Source organism: Emys orbicularis, chromosome 5 (genome assembly GCF_028017835.1).
Source record: "Emys orbicularis isolate rEmyOrb1 chromosome 5, rEmyOrb1.hap1, whole genome shotgun sequence".
NCBI classification, from domain to species: domain Eukaryota; kingdom Metazoa; phylum Chordata; order Testudines; family Emydidae; genus Emys; species Emys orbicularis.
In genome coordinates this window covers 62,302,270-62,314,541 of record NC_088687.1, presented here as the reverse complement: position 1 = coordinate 62,314,541, position 12,272 = coordinate 62,302,270, and the positions used below count along the sequence as shown (strand labels likewise).

General features: G+C 46.1%; 1 protein-coding gene across 6 annotated transcripts in view; it reads right to left on the bottom strand.

Moving 5' to 3' along the window:
* TRIM2 (tripartite motif containing 2) overlaps window positions 1-12,272 on the bottom strand; it is a 92,063-nt gene that overhangs the window by 16,449 nt on the left and 63,342 nt on the right. The window lies entirely within an intron of this gene.

The following is a 12,272-nucleotide window of genomic DNA, read 5'->3' as shown; positions in this document are numbered from 1 at the left end:
TAACAAATCAGGTTTCAGAGAGGTAGCCATGTTAGTCTGTATCAGCAAAACCAACGAGGAGTCCTTGTGGCACCTTAGAGACTAAAAAATTTATTGTTAAACTTATGCCCAAATAAATTTGTTTGTCTCTAAGGTGCCATAACAAATCAGATTACACAGATCTAATCAGTTAGGGCTTTTTCAATTCTAAGGATATGTCTACACTACGAAATTAGGTCAAATTTATAGAAGCCGGTTTTATAGATATCGGTTTTATACAGTCGATTGTGTGTGTCCCCACATAAAATACTCTAAGTGCATTAAGTCGGCGGACCGTGTCCACAGTACCGAGGCTAGCGTCGACTTCTGGAGCGTTGCACTGTGGGTAGCTATCCCACAGTTCCCGCAGTCTCCGCCGCCCATTGGAATTCTGGGTTGAGATCCCAATGCCTGATCATGCAAAACAGTGTCACGGGGGGTTCTGGGTACATGTCATCAGGCCCCTCCCCCTCTGTCAGAGCAACGGCAGACAATCGATTCACGCCTTTTTACCTGGGTTACCTGTGCAGACAACATACCACGGCAAGCATGGAGCCCACTCAGCTCAGCTCACCGTCACCATATGTCATCTGGGTGCCGGCAGACGTGGTACTGCATTGCTACACAGCAGCAGCTAATTCCCTTTTGGCAGTAGACGGTGCAGTATGACTGGTAGCCGTCGTCAGCTATCTGGGTGCTGGCAGACGTGGGGCTGCATTGCTACACAGCAGCAGCTCCTTGCCTTTTGGCAGTGGATGGTGTATTACGACTAGTATCCGTCATCATCGTATTCCTCAGTGAGTTCAATCAGAGGCACCTGGCCAGACATGTTTTGTCTCCTGGCCTATTGAACCGTCTTGACGATGATGGCTAGCAGTCGTAGTACATCATTTTCTGCCAAGCACCCAGAAGATGCCGATGGCTATCAGTCATGCTGCACCGTCTGCTGCCAGCTTAAGATGTAAAAAATAGATGGACCAGATTTGTTCTGTATTCATTTGCTTCCCCCTCCCTCCGTGAAATCAACGGCCTGCTAAACCCAGGGTTTTGAGTTCAATCTTGGGGGGGGGGGGGCATTCTGTGTGACAGTTGTTTGTGTTTCTCCCTGATGCACAGCCACCTTTGTTGATTTTAATTCCCTGTACCTGTACGCCATGTCATCAGTCGCCCCTCCCTCCCTCCGTCAGACACTAATTTCGCGCCTTTTTTCAGACCAGACGCCATAGCACTGGGATCATGGAGCCCGCTCAGATCACCGTGGCAATTATGAGCACTATGAACACCACGCGCATTGTTCTGGAGTATATGCAGAGCCAGGACATGCCAAAGCAAAACCAGGACCAGCCGAGGAGGTGATTGCAGCGCGGCGACGAGAGTGATGAGGAAATTGACATGGACATAGACCTCTCACAAAGTACGGGCCCCAGCAATGTGCAAATCATAGTGTTACTGGGGCAGGTTCATGGCGTGGAACGCCGATTCTGGGCCCGGGAAACAAGCACAGACTGGTGGGACCGCATCGTGTTGCGGGTGTGGGACGATTCCCAGTGGCTGCGAAACTTTCGCATGCGTAAGGGCACTTTCATGGAACTTTGTGACTTGCTTTCCCCTGCCCTGAAGCGCCAGAATACCAGGATGAGAGCAGCCCTCACAGTTGAGAAGCGAGTGGCAATAGCCCTGTGGAAGCTTGCAACGCCAGACAGCTACCGGTCAGTCGGGCATCAATTTGGAGTGGGCAAATCTACTGTGGGGGCTGCTGTGATCCAAGTTGCCAGGGCAATCAAAGACCTGGTGATATCAAGGGTAGTGACTCTGGGAAACGTGCAGGTCATAGTGGATGGCTTTGCTGCAATGGGATTCCCAAACTGTGGTGGGGCGATAGACGGAACCCATATCCCTATCTTGGCACCGGAGCACCAAGCCACCGAGTACATAAACCGCAAGGGGTACTTTTCAATGCTGCTGCAAGCCCTGGTGGATCACAAGGGACGTTTCACCAACATCAACGTGGGATGGCCGGGAAAGGTACATGATGCTCGCGTCTTCAGGCACTCTGGTCTGTTTCAAAAGCTGGAGGAAGGGACTTTCTTCCCGGACCAGAAACTAACCGTTGGGGATGTTGAAATGCCTATAGTTATCCTTGGGGACCCAGCCTACCCCTTAATGCCATGGCTCATGAAGCCGTACACAGGCAGCCTGGACAGTAGTCAGGACCTGTTCAACTGTAGGCTGAGCAAGTGCGGAATGGTGGTGGAATGTGCATTTGGATGTTTAAAAGCGCGCTGGTGCAGCTTACTGACTCGGATAGACCTCAGCGAAACCAATATCCCCATTGTTATTGCTGCTTGCTGTGCGCTCCACAATATCTGTGAGAGTAAGGGGGAGACATTTATGGCGGGGTGGGAGGTTGAGGCAAATCGCCTGGCCGCTGATTACGCGCAGCCAGACACCAGGGCGGTTAGAAGAGTACAGCAGGGTGCGGTGCGCATCAGAGAAGCTTTGAAAACCAGTTTTGTGACTGGCCAGGCTACGGTGTGAAACTTGTTTGTTTCTCCTTGATGAACCCTCCTCCTCCCCCCCCCACCCGGTTCACTCTACTTCCCTGTAAACCAACCACCCCACCCTCCCCTCCCCCCTTCGAGCACCGCTTGCAGAGGCAATAAAGTCATTGTTACTTCACATTCATGCATTCTTTATTAATTCATCACACAACTAGGGGGATAATTGCCAAGGTAGCCCGGGATGGGTGGGGGAGGAGGGAAGGAAAAGGACACACTGCAGTTTAAAACTTTAACACTTATTGAAGGCCAGCCTTCCGATGCTCAGGCAATCATCTGGGGTGGAGTGACTGGGTGGCCGGAGGCCCCCCCCCCCCGTGTTCTTGGGCGTCTGGGTGAGGAGGCAACGGGACTTGGGGAGGAGGGCTGTTGGTTACACAGGGGCTGTAGCGGCGGTCTCTGCTCCTGCTGCCTTTCCTGCAGCTCAACCATACGCTGGAGCATATCAGTTTGATGCTCCAGCAGCCGGAGCATATCAGTTTGATGCTCCAGCAGCCGGAGCATCGACTCTTGCCTTCTGTCTGCAAGTTGACACCACCTATCATCTTCAGCCCGCCACTTGCTCTGTTCAGCCCGCGATTCAGCCCGCCACCTCTCCGCTCATTCATATTGTGCTTTTTTGCACTCTGACATTGACTGCGTCCACGCATTCTGCTGTGCTCTTTCAGCGTGGGAGGACATCTGGAGCTCCGTGAACATATCATCCAGAGTCCGCCGTTTTCTCCTTCTAATCTTCGCTAGCCTCTGCAAAGGAGAAACATTTGCAGCTGGTGGAGGAGAAGGGAGAGATGGTTAAAAAAAGACATTTTAGAGAACAATGGGTACACTCTTTCACGTTAAATTTTGCTGTTCACATTACACAGCACATGTGCTTTCGTTACAAGGTCGCATTTTTCCTCTTATATTGAGGGCCTGCCGGTTTGGTGTGAGAGATCACTCATGCAGTGCCAGGCAACAGAATTCGGCTTGCAGGCAGCCATGGTAAGCCACAGTCTTTTGGCTTTTTTAACCTTCATAACATGTGGGAATGGTTTCAAACAGCAGCGCCCCCATTTCCCATACCAAGGACCCATTGGGTTGGCCATTTAAAATGGGTTTGCAATGTAAAAGGAGGAGCTGGGGTTTCCGGGTTAACATGCAGCACAAACCCAACTACCCCCACACACACACACCCAATTCTCTGGGATGATCACTTCACCCCTCCACCCCCACTGCGTGGCTAACAGCGGGGAACATTTCTGTTCAGCCGAGCAGGAGCGGGCACCTTTGAATGTCCCCTTAATAAAATCACCCCATTTCAACCAGGTGACCGTGAATGATATCACTCTCCTGAGGATAACAAAGAGCGATAAGGAATGGATGTTGTCTGCATGCCAGCAAACACCGGGACCATACGCTGCCATGCTTTGTTATGCAATGATTCCAGACTACGTGCTACTGGCCTGGCGTGGTAAAGTGTCCTACCATGGCGGACGGGATAAGGCAGCCCTCCCCAGAAACCTTTTGCAAAGGCTTTGGGAGTACATGAAGGAGAGCTTTCTGGAGATGTCCCTGGAGGATTTCCGCTCCATCCCCATACACGTTAACAGACTTTTCCAGTAGCTGTACTGGCCGCGATTGCCAGGGCAAATTAATCATTAATCATTAAACACGCTTGCTTTTAAACCATGTGTAATATTTACAAAGGTACACTCACCAGAGGTCCCTTGTGTGCCCTCAGGGTCTGGGAGCACGCCTTGGGTGAGTTCGGGGGTTACTGGTTCCAGGTCCAGGGTGATAAACATATCCTGGCTGTTGGGGAAACCGGTTTCTCCGCTTCCTTGCTGTGAGCTGTCTTCATTGTCTTCATCATCATCTTCCTCGTACCCCGAACCCACTTCCCTGTTGCGTGTTTCTCCATTGATGGAGTCAAAGCACACGGTTGGGGTAGTGGTGGCTGCACCCCCTAGCATTGCATGCAGCTCCGCGTAGAAGTGGCATGTTTGCGGCTCTGCCCCAGACCTTCCGTTTGCCTCTCTGGCTTTGTGGTAGGCTTGCCTTAGCTCCTTAATTTTCACGCGGCACTGCTGTGCGTCCCTGTTATGGCCTCTGTCCTTCATGGCCTTTGAGACTTTTTCTAATATTTTGCCATTTCGTTTACTGCTACAGAGTTCAGCTAGCACTGATTCATCTCCCCATATGGTGAGCAGATCCCGTACCTCCCGTTCTGTCCATGCTGGAGCTCTTTTGCGATCCTGGGACTCCATCATGGTTACCTGTGCTGATGAGCTCTGCATGGTCACCTGTGCTCTCCATGCTGCGCAAACAGGAAATGAAATTCAAAAGTTCGCAGGGCTTTTCCTGTCTACCTGGTCAGTGCATCTGAGTTGAGAGTGCTGTCCAGAGCGGTCACAATGAAGCACTGTGGGATAGCTCCCGGAGGCCAATAACGTCGAATTCCGTCCACACTACCCCAAATCCGACCCACAAAGGCCGATTTTAGCGCTAATCCCCTCGTCGGAGGTGGAGTAAAGAAACCGGTTTAAAGGGCCCTTTAAGTCGAAAAAAAGGGCTTCGTCGTGTGGACGTGTCCAGGCTTAATTCAATTTAACGCTGCTAAAGTCGACCTAAACTCGTAGTGTAGACCAGGCCTAACACTTAAATTAGGTTTTATTTTGTCCTTGTACCCTAGATTCTTAATGTGAATGGTTTCTTTTACCATCACCAGTCAAAAGGAACATGTATCCTAAAGCAACAAATCTCAGTAAGAGACAGAGGCATTGTCCTCTTTACTCCTCAGTCTGACTGCCATTTTAATCCCCTTCAAGTAGTAATCCCTTTTCCCTTTCAGAAATCATGGTATCTTCATACTTTACATCTTTCTGCAACAACAGGAAAATGCTTCTCAAAAGAATGATGGCTATTAGGCTTCATGTTAGCTCAGACATACGATAGTGATGTGTATTAAAATAAGAACCTGGACAGATGGATGAGTGTATAATATGGGCCTACAATGTCTGGACCAGTGAAATTAGAAGTTTAGTTAAAACATATCTGAGAGTGTGTTTGTGAGAGATCTTTCCAGCCATTTCAAAACGGGAAGCTTGCCGGTCATCTGTACATATAATTTCCAGTTTATATAAGGTTTTCCAGACCTTATTTAGATTGTAAATTCTTTGAGGCAGGGACTGTTTTCTCTTAAGAATTTGTTCTGCATCTAGCCCAGGGGTCTCAAACACGCGGCCCGTGGGGTGATTTTCTGCGGCCCGCGAGCCCCCCCCGCCCTCCCTCAGTGTTTACCAGAGCGGCTCCGGCCGGACATGCACCAGGAGCAGGGCGGGCTCCCTGCCTGCCTACCCTGCCCTGCGCAGCTCCGGGAAGAGGCTGGAACGTGGGGAAGGGGGAGTGGAGGGGCGGTGTGTGGCTGTTGCTTCAGGCAGCGCCCCCAGCAGCTCCAATTGGCCAGGAACGGGGAACCGCGGCCCATGGGAGCTGCTGGAGGTGGTGCCTCAAGCAACAGAAACAAACAGCCCTTCCGCCCCCCCCTTCCCCACGTTCCAGCCTCTTGTGGGGGCAGGGCAAATAGGCAGGCAGGCAGGGAGCCTGCCCTGCCCCCGGTACGCACCAGGCCAGATCCTGCTCCCCGAACCCCTCCTGCAGCCGAACCCCCTGCCCTGAGCCCCCTGCTGCACCCTGCACCCCGACCCCCTGCCTCACCCTTCACCCTTCCTGCATCCCAACCCACTGCCCTGCACCCCATGCTGCACCCCTCCTGCGCCCCGACCCCCTGCCGTACCCTGCACCCCTCCTGCACCCTGAACCCTGCCCTGAGCCCCCTGCCGCACCCTGCACCCCGACCCCCTGCCCTGAACCCCCTGCCACACCCCGCACCCCTCTTGCACCCCAACCCCCTGCCCTGAGCCCCCTGCCACACCCCTCACCCCTCCTGCACCCCAACTCCCTGCCCTGAGCCCCCTCCACACCCTACACCCCTCCTGCACCCCCTGGGGGCAGGGAGGGGGCAGAGTTGGGGTGGGGATTTCAGGGAAGGGGTTGGAATGGGGGCAGAGAAGGGGTTGGAAGAGGCGGGGCAGGGGCGGGGCCTCATGGAAGGGGTGGAGTGGGGGCGGGGCCAAGGGTGGCAGGGGGGGGAGGTGTCAGTAATGCGGCCCTCGGGCCAATGTACTAGTCCTCATGTGGCCCTCGTGGTCATTTGAGTGTGAGACCCCTGATCTAGCACAACAGGGACCTAATTCTGATTGGGGTCTCTGAATGCTACTGCAGTATAAGTATTAAATAATAACTGATATAGAGCAATACATGTAACACCACCACCTTACAAGTGCCTTGTAAAAATCAACTAACTAATTCTCACAAATAGTGCTGTGATGTAATTAAGTACTATCCTGATTTTACTGGGGAAACTGGGAAGTTAGAACAATATTTTCAGAAGTGTTCACTAATTTTGGGTATCCACTTTGAGATATGTAAGGGTCCATTCAAAATAAGTGGACACTTTTGAAAATGTTGATCCTACGTGACTTATCCGAGGCCACAGAGGGAGTCTAAGTTGTGAGCACAAGCCTCAGGATTCTCAGGGTGCCTATGTGGGTACTGAAGGATTCTGTGTGTCCTCATCCCGCCTTGTACAAACATGCAAGAATGGCGAGAACTTGCACCAAGGTGACCTGTAGCTCTTAGCAATGAGCTTCTTTTCAAACAAAAAGATTCTATGCAATTTACTAAAAACTGGCCGTAATACTATTTCCACTGGGCAAGTATTTTTAGAAGCATTCATTGGCCACATATACCTTCTACTTAGATGTTTCAATATATCATTTTCATTGAAAAATTGTATTTTATTTTAGTCAACCCAAAATATCCCTTAGCGCAATTAAAAATGTTCTGGCTAGGATTCCAGATACAGGAGTGATGTATTAACCCTACCTTATCTTTGGCTCTCATTAGGGATGCACATTCAAGAGCAATGCATTTGGCACTCCTCCTCCTCCCTTCAGTGACATTTTCCATTGGGAAGCATGGATGTTGGGTGCACAGCTCCAGTTATTGGTCAACAAGAACATCTAATTCCTCTGCACTTCGTGCTGAAACTGTATCCCTTTGTTTCTCTCAGTCTGTTCTTCCAACTACTGGGCACTTTCATTCTCTCAATATGACACACTTTTTTATAATTATGGCATTAGAAAGGGAAAGTAAATGTTATGAGAACAGTCACCTATACACCATTCATGCTATCCACACTGGACTCATTGCTGTGTATTCTTTTAACGACTGACATCCATAGTCATGCATACGGATATCATTTGCATATGCAGGAAGAAAATTACAAACTTGCTGTTGTGCCCTCCAGCCAAAGGATAAGTGACAAGCATTTAACACTGGCAGAAGGGGGAAAGCATTTGTCATAAAACGAAAAGGCCTAACTTACAGCATCTGGAAACAACTAACATGAATATTATAGAGCACACACTCTTTCCCTCAAAAAGAATGCTCTTGAAAGTTCAGGAATTTTCATTTTTGAGGTAACAGAGTATATAACAAAAGGGTACTTAAAATGCTTTTCAATGCGACCCTGTAAATATTCATGAGAGGAAAAAGAATGGCCATTGCAGTAGGAGTTATGAATGGTAATTTATTAACACAGTTCACAGGAGGTGAAATTCAACCCACAAAAGGCCTGCGAAAGGCACATTGCAGCACGTAAGCCCTTGATGTGGGGCTTAAGTTGCACATGGGGCTTTGTTCAGTTCTTTCATTCTGGGGTGAATTGCCATCAGGAAGAAAATTGTGCTTAAGTAACATTAACTTTATTTCTAATTTACACTCAACAGGAAAATGAACAACTTTTAGGATAGTTATCTTACTATTACAGCTGGCTGACAAATTCTGACAAAATATTTGCTGTGGGAATTTGCAGATTGGTTTATTTAAAGCAAAAACGATTGGTGGAGACTGTTTGATTTTGATGAAGTTCTGATGGAAAACAGGCATATCTAGAAACTTGCCTGCCAGGCAGCTTTCTGTTGGAAATCTGCCTATTTTCCTGATGGCTGGCTGCAGGGGAAATCCAGGCTTCCAGGGTCCACTAATCCAAGAGACATCCGCCCACCATGCAGACTTCCCTGGAACCAGAGACCCCAGGGCTTCCAGCATCCCTGACGCCAGGACAGCTAGCTAGGCAGATTGCCCTGGAGTCCTGAACCCGGGGCTTTCCCTTTTGTAGAATTTCAAAATGTAGAGGTTTTGTTCCTAAACAAAATGTCAAAATATTGAAACTCACCACAAAATGGAATTTCCTTTCTTAACACAGCTCTAATTTTGAGTGTTTCCTTTGGATCTGATGCATGTAGGAAGGAATAAAGATGAAACAGCAGATCCTCGAGGATCTCTTTTAAAAGTATAGCAAATAATTTTGGATTTTCACAGCTGTTAAGTTTAATTATTTGTCAAATGTATACCCTTATCCATTCCATTGTGAAATTATTTGTCCGTACGATCAACTATCTAGGTAAACAATACTCTGACTCTATTGGTCCCATTCAGCATTTCCTATTCAAATAAATTCTTAATAAGCCCCCCTGTAGCTTTCAATACATGTGAGGAATCAAAAGATCAGATAGAAGGTAGAAGGTGGAAACTAAAGCATGTGAGTTTTTAAATAAATCAATTTGATTACACATGCAAAAGCATCTACTTACACATTCAATTAGGCAACTAATCACAATCTGGGTAAGTTGAAAATTTCATATTTAAGTAGACAACCAGCCCACACTCTCATTCAGGGGACCAATAGTTTTTGCTACCTAATATTGCCTCTGGAAATTGCAAGTTCACGTTTGTTGTGCAACTTGAAACCTAGATGTATATTACTGAATATTTAGCCTTAAGAGTTAAAGGAAGGATTTTTACAATGCTAGTAATATGCTCACTGGTTTTCATTGCTGTAATGTAGCAAGTTCCACTTCCCATTAGTGTTATCTGGTAAGGGATTTACAATAGAATTACATATTTGCTAAAATAATGTTTTTATATTTTGAGAATTTTTTGCACTCTGTAGCGTTTAGAACACTAAACTGTGTGCATGTTTCTAAAGCAAGCTAATCCATGGACATAGAAAATTAGCAAGAAATTTCACGTGCAACGTCCCATGGACAGTGCGTTAATTAATACCACATTTGTATTAAGTTAATGGCCAGCACAAAAGCACTCTCCTACCAGATTTTGATTTCTTGTGTATAAAAAATTCAAATCCTGGTTGTAAAAAAATATCCACATGCTTCATTATGGTTCTCCAACAGAGCTGTATGAACCTTTAGCCGCAAAAGCCAGAACTCTGCTAAACTTGCCCAGTTTTAAATTACAAACCCCAAACTCAACCCAGGATTGTCAAAGGGTTTACACGAAGCTTTTCCCTCTTAATGAATTCAAGAAATGGATATATGGTTTTATTAAAAACCATGCAAAACTTCTTTTCAATCACAACTAGATAAAATTCAGAATTTTCAAATGAGTTTGGAATTTGAGACTGAAACATAAGTTTTTAAAATTCTTAGACTAATGGGGCTGCAAATCAAAATAATAGGTAAAACTTTAGATATGCTCATTAATTAAGGCCATTGAGTTGTGACTGCAAGACCATTCAGTCAGTACTTATGTTGTTTTGGAGCTCTCTAATGGACTGTGCACATATAGTACACATTACATAGTCCACTGGTCAGCAAGGCAGCTACTTCTCCATAGATTCTTTATCTGGAAAAGCTATTCTGTTAAATAAATAGATATAAATTCTCCACAGAATGGGATGAAGTGACCCATGTATCCCAGTGGGGGAAACTCCAATGTCAGTAGACAAAGCTTCAAGTTCTAAATTTATTTTTTCAAGCAATCAAAACAAAAACAAAACATCACATTATGTTGTTTTTGTTATAACAGTATGAAGCTGTGCTTCAACTTTCAAAATACATTTGGGCTTGTTTTATAAGCAAGGCTTGCAGTATACAGATAGGGCTGTGAAAAATTGGGACTGTCCCATGAATTGCAATCCAACCAGATATCAGGTTCATGGTACAAGCTGCTCACTTGAACCAAGATATGCTGCAGTGCTAACAGACACTACAGGTAGAAATGTCAATCTACAGAGATTTAAAAAATCAATCAATCAATCCAAATCTCTTAACAATTATTTTCAAGGTATCATCTATTTTAGTATTTTTAAAAACATATTAAGCTTATCTGACACTCTAGAAAATAATTCATTTTAAGGATTGGCCAAATTCTTCCCTGGGTAAATCTACTGACTTACATCAGGGATGAATTTGGCCTTCCCTCTGTGTGCAGGTGAGCGAACACGCATGCACGCATGAGCAACGGAGAAACTAGTGCTCATGAAAGAGGTCAGATTGTTACCATATCTGTCAGTGGTCCCCTGTTTATTCTCAGAACTGGCACATCTCTGATAGCAGCTTTGCAAGCTTTCCTTATGTTGCCACACTATTAGGCCTCAACACTGACCCAGAGGGACATCCCTAGGGTCTTGTGTGCTCTAGAAAAGTTAGGACACAGCTGCAACAGCGGTGACAGTGAGAAACTTCTGCCATTGTGTTTTTTAACCTTACTGCGAGTAGGGCTAGATGACTGTTAAAAATGTCTGAGACATGTCTACACTAACCCCTCCGTTGTTGCTACCACCAATGGAACTGCATTGGTGGAGAATTACAGATCCTGTAATTATCTAGTGTAGACACAGCCTAGATTGGGGGGGGAGGGAGGAGGTTTAATCTCCACAGCCCTTTCAATGACCAATCTCTCTGATGAGACTACTAGTAAGAGTTGCATTGATGCTGGGTGTGGTAGTATTTTTTGTGAGAAGGATACATGCCCACTAGAAACTGGAGAACATCCAATAGGAAGCATTTCATTCAGGCCAAACAGTCAACAGGATACAAAGTTTGGCCACTACTGAAGTGGGCTGAATTTGAACCAGTGACCTAAATGTGAAGGGCTCTATATCTCGTTTCCAGTTTTCTGAGACTGCATGCCCCATAAGAACAAATGTTATTGCCAATAAAACTGAGCACCATCCTCTCCCCGAAAAGATTCATTAATATATATTGAATCTGTTATATTCACAGGGCCAATTATTTCACAATGCAATATACTGGTCTGTTTCTTTACCCTCACTTTAGGAAAGCCTGGTGATTGTTAGGTAAAATTAACATTCTCTTTCTGAAAATGGACCTAGGTACTATGGTAATGAACATATTAAAAATACAGATAGATTACATACGGAAATCAAACGGATATGGATAATCACATGCACGAAGAAACCATTTGTGATTGTATGTCCAACACAATTCTTAACGTATTCTGGTCTTTACCATTTGTTCAATCATTCTTCAGTGACTGGCAAAGCCAGCATGTTGTCTTCTTAGCAAATTCCATACATGAACCTCTGTAGACCTGATTTTTTAAATATTGTAATCTCGCTCGTTTTTCCCCTCCCCAAGTCCTAGGGAAATTTATAGATTTAATATTTAGTTATTGTAAGATACAGTAAAATAATTTATAGGCCTTTTTAGTTAGTGAGTTGTTATAGTCGCAGGCACTATATTAAAGACGAATTAAGAATTAAGACAGAGTAATTGTAAATGAGACTGAGATGATGTATTTATTTCCAAAACAAGCATTGTAAGCCCA